This window comes from Choloepus didactylus, chromosome X (assembly GCF_015220235.1).
Source record: "Choloepus didactylus isolate mChoDid1 chromosome X, mChoDid1.pri, whole genome shotgun sequence".
NCBI lineage: Eukaryota > Metazoa > Chordata > Mammalia > Pilosa > Megalonychidae > Choloepus > Choloepus didactylus.
This window is the reverse complement of record NC_051334.1, coordinates 43,158,471-43,167,554: the sequence shown is the minus strand read 5'-3', so window position 1 is coordinate 43,167,554 and position 9,084 is coordinate 43,158,471. Positions and strand designations below refer to the sequence as shown.

At 36.2% G+C, this 9,084-nt stretch overlaps 1 pseudogene; it reads right to left on the bottom strand.

Annotated features, from left to right (window-relative positions):
- Positions 1–2,024: 2,024 nt before the first annotated feature.
- Positions 2,025–2,701, bottom strand: LOC119522095 (annotated as a pseudogene).
- Between the last annotated feature and the right edge of the window lie 6,383 nt (positions 2,702–9,084).

Genomic DNA, 9,084 nt, shown 5'->3' with positions numbered 1-9,084 from the left:
ATAATGCCTCAGTAAACATAGGTTTACAAACGTCCATTCGTGTCTTAACTCTCAGTTCCTCTGAGTATATGCCTAGTAATGGAATAGCTGGGTCATGTGGGAGATCTATACTTAGCTTCGGGAGGAACTGCCACACTGTCTTCCAGAGTGCTTGCACCATTCTACATTCCCACCAACAGTGAATAAGTCTCCCTCTTTCTCTACATCCTCTCCAGCACTTGTCATTTTCTGTTTTTTTGAAAATGGCCGTTCTTGTAGGTGTCAGATGATATGTCATTGTGGTTTTGATTTGCATTTCCCTAATAGCCAGTGAAGTTGAGCATTTTTTAAATGTTTCTGAGACATTTGTATTTCCTCTTCAGAAAAGGGTCTGTTCATGACTTTTGTCCATTTTTAAATTGGGTTGTTTGTCATTCTGTTGTTGATCACTTTATATATGGGATCGCTTTATATATTCAGGATATTAAACCTTATCTGATATGTGGTTCCAAATATTGTCTCCCATTGTGTAGGCTGTCTTTTACTTTCCTGACAAAGTCCTTTGGTGTACAGAAGTGTTGAAATTTGAGGAGATTCCATTTGTCTATTTGTTCTTTGGTTGCTCTTGCTTTGGGTGTAAGGTGTAGGAAACCACCTCCTATCACAAGATCTTTAAGAAATCGCCCTACATTTTCTTCTAAGTGTCCTATGGTCTTAGTGCTAATGTTTAGGTCTTTGGTCCATTTTGAGTTAATTTTTCTATAAGGTGTGAGAGAGGGATCCTCTCTCCTTCTTTTGGAAATGGATATCCAGTTCTCCAAACACCATTTATTGAAGAGGCTGCTCTGTCACAGTTGTTTTGGCTTGACTGCCTTATCAATGATCAGTTGTTGGTAGATGTTAGGGTCTATTTCTGAACACTCAATTCAGTTCCATTGGTTGGTATCTCTATCCTTATGCCAGTACCATGCTGTTTTTGTTTGTTTGTTTTTTTTTTTTTTTTGTGCTCCAATAGAACTTTATTTATGAACAGTGAAATGTGAATTTAATATTAATTTTCATGTGTCATGAAATTCTTGTTTTTTAACCATTTAAAAATATAAACACAATTGAGGCCATATAAAGCAGGCAGCAGGCTGGATTTGGCCCACAGACCAGATTTGGCACATGGTCTGTAGTTGGCTGTTTCCTTATATAAGGCCTTCAGATGTTATGCAAAATGTTTAGAAATAACACGTTCAAAATTTAGAGACTGTTATTTCTAAATCTCTCATTTTAAAACTTAGATAAGGTCTCTACTTTTTGGATAAATACACTAACCTACCAGTGAGAAAATAATTCAGAAAAAAAATTAATTCCATAGTTACAAAAGACACTATAAAACCAATGTTTCACCTTAAAACACATAATTTGGAAACATGTAAAATTAAACAAAGATGGAATTTTTTAATTCTATGCAATATAAAACAAAATGCATAGATTTGGTACATAATCTTTTAGTTTTTACTTTAGGAAAAAGACAATGAGGGAAAAGTTTATAAATCTCTCAATCCCTTTTTTGAATTATATGTAGGAATTGGAGTTTTACCTACATGAGTTCTGGCTGCTTTTTTAAAAATACACAATTGAATCACAGAATACTGGCTTCTACTATTTGGGAGAATTTTGAAAAGCAAACTCCTGCCTCCATAATATACAGAAACAAGAATAATCTTTCCATAGTCCTCATCCAGCATAAAAAAGTTCACAGTCTGATTTACCTTTATCAGAAGGTAAAATGATACACTGCTATATTTGCATACATTATCTTGATCCTCAGTAGTTCCTAAACACAACATAAATTTAGCCTGAACTTGTATCTGTTTGGGTTTTCTAAGGCAAGATAATAATACATGATATATTAAATTGGCAGAAGTCCCTGGGCTAAAGAAAAAAGAATCAAATACAAAATGTTTCCAACTTCATCCAATTTTACAAGTTTCAGGTATTGAGACGTAATTGGTTTCTTGAGCCTATCCATTATGGATATAACTCAACCTTATATTTTAAGATGTCTCAGTGCCATCTTTTGTTTGGTACTTCACTTTGCGACATATAAGATCATTTTGGCCAACTTCAATCATTTACTCTTCCCATGATTTCATTTCATTATCATAACGAATTTTATCATCTTTAGCAAGCTGAATATATACTTGCTTTTGAGGACCAGACAGATTTTTCTAGTTTTCATTTACAGTCTTCAGCTTTGCCTGTGATGAATTTTCCTTAGATTCTTGGAAGCTTTCAGATATAAAAATGTTATAAGCTGATCAAGGTCTTTTTGGTTTTCCAAGCATTGTTAACTCTCTCTTTTTAATTAATGCTTTCTTTTTTAAACGTTTTTACATGATTTCTTTTTCTAAAGGTATGATCTGACTTGGAGTTAGCCGATCTTGAATTCTGTTTATCTCTTCTTTGTATGCCTGCCAGTCCATCCTGTAAGCATCTTCATATATTTTTTTTTCTCTGCATCAGGAAGTTCCCTCCATAGCTGAGTGATTTGCTTAATTAGATCTGAATTTTTTGCATTGGGGTTCTGAGCTTTAAATATGGTTAGCTGTTCCTTAGAAAAGCGAATGTATGAAGTCAAAGATTTCTTTGGATAACTATCCAAGGTAGATGAAAACCATCTCTGTGTACACGCATAACTGCAGACAATGCAGTGACTGGGCTCCAATCTCATAGAGTTGCCTGGCTCAATAAAACCCCAACAATGACAACCCGCGCCTCTGTGAAACACTAGCGAATTTGTTATCATACCATGCTGTTTTGAGTACTGTAGCTTTGTAATATGCTTCAAAGTCAGTAGTGTGAGACCTCCCACTTTGTTCATCTTTCTCAAGGTATTTTTGGCTATTTGGAGCACCTTGCCCTTCCAAATAAATTTGGTTATTGGTTTTTCTATTTCTGCAAAGTAAGTTGTTGGGGTCTTAATTGGTATTGCATTGTATCTATAAATCAGTACAGGTAGAATTGACATAATTATATTTAGTCTTTAGTCTTCCAATCCATGAACATGGTATTTTTTTCCATTTTTTTTAGATCCTGGTTGATTTTTTTTAGCAGTTTCTTGTAGTTTTCTCTGTATAGGTCTTTTGTGGCCTTTTTAAAGTTTATTCCTAAATACTTGATTCTTTTGGTTGCTATTGTAAATGGAATTTTTTTCTTGATTTCTTCTTGTTGCACATTACTTGTGAATAAAAGCACTACAGATTTTTGTGTGTTGATCTTGCAGCCTGCCACTTTGCTGTGTTCATTGATTATTTCTAATAACTTTGCTGTAGAGTTTTCTGGATTTTCTCCATATAGAATCATGTCATCTGAAAAGAGTGAAAGTTTTAATTCTTCCTCTCCAATTTGGATGCCTTTTATTTCTTTTTCATGCCCAATTACTCTAGCTAGAACTTCCAGCACATTGTTGAATAACAATGGTGACAGTGGGCATCCCTGTCTTGTTCCTAATCTTAGAGGGAAGGCTTTCAGTCACTCCCCATTGAGTACAATGTTAATGTGGGTTTTTCCTCTATTGCCTTTATCGTATTGAGAAAATTCCCTTCTATTCCAATCCTTTGAAGTGTTTTCATCAAGAAAGATGTTGAATTTTGTCAAATGCCATTTCTGCATTAATCAAGATATCATGAGGTTCTTCTGCTTTTTATTTATTGATGTGCTGTATTACATTAATTAATTTTCTTGCATTGAATAAGCCTTGCATACCTGGAACAAATCCCCCTGGTTGTGGTGTATAATTCTTTTAATTCGCTGCTAGATTTGATTTGCGAGTATTTTTTTTGAGGATTTTTGCATCTATATTCATTAAAGAGATTGTTTTATAATTTTCTTTTTTTGTAGTATCTTTGCCTGATTTTGGTATTAGGGTGATGTTGGCTTCATAGAATGAGTGAGTAGCTTTCCCTCCTTCTCAATTTTCTTGAAGAATTTGAGCAGGATTGATACTAATTCTTGAATGCTTGCTAGAATTCACATGTGAAGCCATCTGGTCCTGGGTTTTTCTTTTGGGGGAACTTTTTAATGACTAACTCAATCCCTTTACTTGTGATTGGTTTGTTGAGGTCGTTTATTTCTTCCCAAGTCAATGTTGGTTGTTTATGCTTTTCTAGGAAGTTGTCAATTTCATCTAAGTTGTCTAGTTTATTAGCATATAGCTGCTCACAGGATCTTCTTATTATCTCCTTTATTTCTGCAGGGTAAGTAGTTATGTTTCCTTTCCCATTTCTGATTGCATTTATTTGCATTATCTATCTATCTATCTATCTATCTATCTATCTATCTATCTATCTATCTATCTATCTTTTGTTTGTTTGTTTGTTTCCCTAGCTAGGGGTCCCTCAATTTTGTTGATTTTTCTCAAAGGACCAACTGCTGGTTTTGTTGATTCTCTCTATTGTTTTCCTGTTCTCAATTTCATTTATTTCTGATCTAATCTTTGTCATTTCTTTCCTTCTGCTTGCTTTGGGGTTAATTTGCTGTTCTTTCTCTAGTTCCTCCAGATGAACAGTTAATTCCTCAATTTTTTCTCTCTCTTCTCTTTTAATACAGGTGTTTAGGGCAATAAATTTCCCTCTCAGCACAGCCTTTGCTGCATCAAATAAGTTTTAATATGTTGTGTTTTGATTGTCTTTTGCCTTGAGGTATTTACTAATTTCTCTGGTAATTTCTTTCTTCACCCACTGGATTTCTAACAGTGTGTTGTTTAGCCTCTATATATTTGTGAATTTTACAATCTTCTTCCTGTTATTTATTTCCATCTTCATTCCATTATCATATGAGGAAGTGTTTTTTATAATATCAATATTTTTATATTTGTTGAGACTTGCTTTGTGACCCAGCATGTGGTCTATCCTAGAGAATGTTCCATGAGCACTTGAGAAAAATGTGTATCCTGCTGTTGTGGAGTGTAGTGTTCCATAAATGTCTGTCAAGTCTACTTCATCTATCATACAATTCAACATCTCTGTTTCCTTATTGATCCTCTGTCTAGATATTCTATCCATTGATGAAAGCAGTGTATTGAAGTCTCCAACTATTATTGTTGTGGTATCTACTTCTCCTTTCAGTGGTTTTAGTGTTTGCCTCATTAATTTTGGGGCACTCTGGCTAAGTGCATAAATATTTATTACTGTTATGTTTTCCTGATGAATTGACCCTTTTATTAATATATAGTGTCCTTATTTGTCTCTTTTCATTGTTTTACTTTTGAAGTCTAATTTATCTTATACTAGTATAGATACTCCTTTTTTGCTGGTTGCTGTTTGCATGAAATATCTTTTTCCAACCTTTCACTTTCAGACTATTTTTGTCCTTGTGTCTAAAATAAGTTTCCTATTGGCAGCATACAGATGGGTCATGTTTTTTCATCCATTCTGCCAGTCTGTGTCCTTTTACTGGGGAGTTTAACCCATTAAAATTTAGTGTTATTACTGTAAGGGCAGTACTTTCTTCTACCATTTTATCTTTTGGATTTTATATGTCATGTCTGATGTTTTCCTCTCTCTCCTTTTACCCTTCCTGATAGTCTTCATTTCTACACTCTTCTCCTAACCTCTCTCTCCTGTGTTTTCCTATCAGCCTGTAGCACTCCCTTTAGCATTTCTTGCAGTGTTGGTCTCTTATTCACAAACTCTCTCAGTGTCTGTTTGTCTGAAAATATTTTGATCTCCCTCATTTTTGATGGACTGTTTTGCTGGATATAGAATTCTTAATTGGCAGTTCTTCTCTTTCAGTATCTTAAATATATCATACCACTGTCTTCTCACCTCCATGGTCTCTGTGGAAAAATCTGTGCATAGTCTTATCAAGCTTCCCTTGTACGTGATGCATTGTTTTTTTCTTGCCACTTTCAGAATCCTCTCTTTGTCTTTGACATTGGACAATCTGATCAGTAAGTGTCTTGAAGTAAGTCTATTGGGATCTATTCAGTTTGGTGTACACTGTACTTCTTGAATCTGCAATTTTCTGTCTTTCATAAGAGTCGGGAAATTTTCAGTGAATATTCCTTCTATTATTCTTTCTTCCCCTTTTCCCTTTTCTTCTCCCTCTGGGGCATCCATAACATGTATATTCATGTATGTAATGTTGTCAATCAGCTCCCTAAGACCCTGCTCAAATTTTTCCATTCTTTTCACCATCAGCTATTTTGCATATATGAATTCAAATGTCTTGTCTTCCAGTTCACTGATCCTGTCTTCTGCCTGTTCAAATCTACTGTTGTGTCCCTCCATTGTCTTTTTCATCTCCTCCATTATGCCCTTCATTCCCATGTTCTGCCATTTGTTTTTTCAAGTTTATGAATTCTTCTATATGTTCATCCAGTGTCTTCCTCGTAGCCTTCATCTCTTTTGCTACATCTTCCCTCAGTTCATTAACTTGATTTTTGAATTGATTTAGGAGATATTTTTATTTTCATTCAGATCATTGAATTGGTTTAGCATTAGTTGCTTCAACTCCTGTATCTCAGTTGAACTATTAGATTCTTCCTTTTGCTTGTCTATATTTTTGTGTTTCCTAGTATGGCTCATTATCTTAAACTGTCTAGGCATCTGACTTTCTTGATTAGTTTATCCTGTAGCTCATTTTCACTCTTTTACCTAGGGTTTTCTTGTTGGATGGCTTTGTTCTCTAACATTTTGTGTTCAGTTCAGCTTATTCTGGGCCTCTAACTTAGGTTCTATTTAGTTGTTTGGAGTTTCTCACCTCTTGTTTTCTGTTTCTTGCCCTGCATCTATGTAACCTTTTGTGTGAGACTCTCCTCAGATATGGTCAACCCCTGTCAGGTTTTCCCAGTCCAGTGAGGCCCAGGTCTCAGGAGGAGAATATGGAGTTTCCTTGAGAATGAGACCTTCCTGTGAGGTCTTTAGACTCTGTGCTTTTCCTGTCCTGTCCAGCAGGTGACACTTGCCAACCCACAGCTTCCCCACCAGTGTAAGGAGGTATGGAGCTTTTAGTTCTCCCAGTGACCCTGATCTTGTCAGGGATGTGGTTGACTGAAGTTGGCTTCTGAATTCCAGCCCCTGGGGTCTGAGTTCCCTGAAGGGGGGCTGCCACTGGAACTGGAACACACCCACTTCTCTTGGGGAAATTATATCCTTTAGTGAATTGTCTCCCTCACTAGATTTATTGCTTTGTCTCTCAGAGCTGTCTTAGCTCTGCCCTTGCCTGGGCCCAAATTGCAAATCTTTGAGACTTTCTGTAATGGACTACTTAGAATAGTTATTTTTAGAAAAATAGAAAAAGATTTAAAAAAAGGAAAAAGAGAAAGAAAGGCCCAGTATAGAGTATTTAAAGTAAAGCACTTTAATTCCATCTTTGCAGTTCTGATGGGCTATTGAAATGCCAAAAGACAAGGAGTTGGAGAGCAATTGAGGGGCAAAAAAAAAAAAAAAAAAAAACAGAACAACCGGCTTTTCAGAGACAGGCCCTGCACCCCTGAGTTTGCAAATATGCCTGATTCTGTTTGAACCCAGCCCTTCACTTTATGTTCACCCCAATCTCCAAAAGTCTTTCTTTGGTTTTTTTTTCCTGTTTTTGGTAGCCCTATCTCCTTTCTGTTGGGCTGACTGCTCCCAGATTATCCAGTGTCTGGTCTCAGTTTATCTATGGTTGGAGTTTTTGTTCAGCAGTCTGAGTTTGGTAATCAGTTTTGCAACTGCGGTTCTTCGTCCAGGTTCCCAGCACTGATGGCTCCTCTTCCCTCAGAAAACCAGCCACAAAACAGTCTGTTGTGCCTGGAATGGAGGGGCATGGGCCCCCTGTCCATGAGACCTTACAGATTTCACTGATCTCAGCTACTCCATGTGCTGCAGACTCTTGTATGATGTGTGTCCAAACTCAGGTTCCCCTGAGGTGTTTGTTCCACTCAGTGATGGCTATCTACCAGCTGATCCAGAGGAGTAACTAAAACACACACTTCACCACTCCAGCATCTTGCCCCACCCTCTTGCCTATCTCCTATTATTAAATGATATATTTGCATTTGTTTAAAGAGTAAATTTGTATTTGACTAGCTTACTGGACTATTACATTGTTTGTATCACTTTTTATTGATTCTCTTGGGTTTTCCTGATATACAAATCCATCATCTGAAAGTGCAATAGTGTACCTCATTTTTTCCGGTTTTTCTATACTTTTTCTTTTTCTTATCTAATTGCTTTGATTAATACAGTTAGTATTATGGTAAAATACATTCCATATTCTGGTAAAGATAGTAGTGATCAGAGCATCTTTGTCTTCTTTGGTCATATTTTTTACTGGTTGCTTTATTTTTCTTTGTATAGATCATATTTTCCTATTTTTGCAAGTCTCATAATCTAATAATGTTTTTGTTGAAAATTGGACAGTTGAAATAATCTAATGTGACAACTCTGCAAATTGGAGTCTCTCCCACCCCTAAGGTTCAAAATATTCCTGAAAGAAAATAAAGGACACATAAATAAATGGATGAACTTCCAGTGTTTATGGATTAGAAGATTTAATATTGCTAAGATGTCAATGCAGCCAAAGGTGATCTACAGATTTAATTCAATCCCCATCAAAATCCTAATGGCTGTTTTGCAGAAATGGAAAAGCCAATCCTTCATTTCATATAGAATTACAAGGGATCTGGAATAGCCAAAATAATATTGAAAAAGAAATATGAATTTTGAGGACTCACATTTCCCAATTAATTTCAAAACTGACTAAAAAGCTGCAATTATCAATGTAGTACCTAGGAGGTGGGGCAAGATGGCAGTATAGGGAGGTGTGGAAGTTCACTCATCCTCTAGAGCAGCAAGTAAATAGCCAGGAACTGTCTGGAGCAACTGTATGGGGGATTTCCATGACCAGACACATATTGTACACCAGTCTGGAATGAGTGGAAGGGCCAAGATCACAGCACAGAACTGTAAGTAAAGTGTCCCAATCTGTGGAGGCTGATGCCTCTCACAAACTAGCACAGCAGGCAGGTGTGGAACCACTTCCCCATGGGGAAAAGAAGTAGTCTCTACTAGAAGAAGGGAAAAGTATCTCAACCAAGCTCCAGTTGCCAATTAAATTTTTAGAAATTTG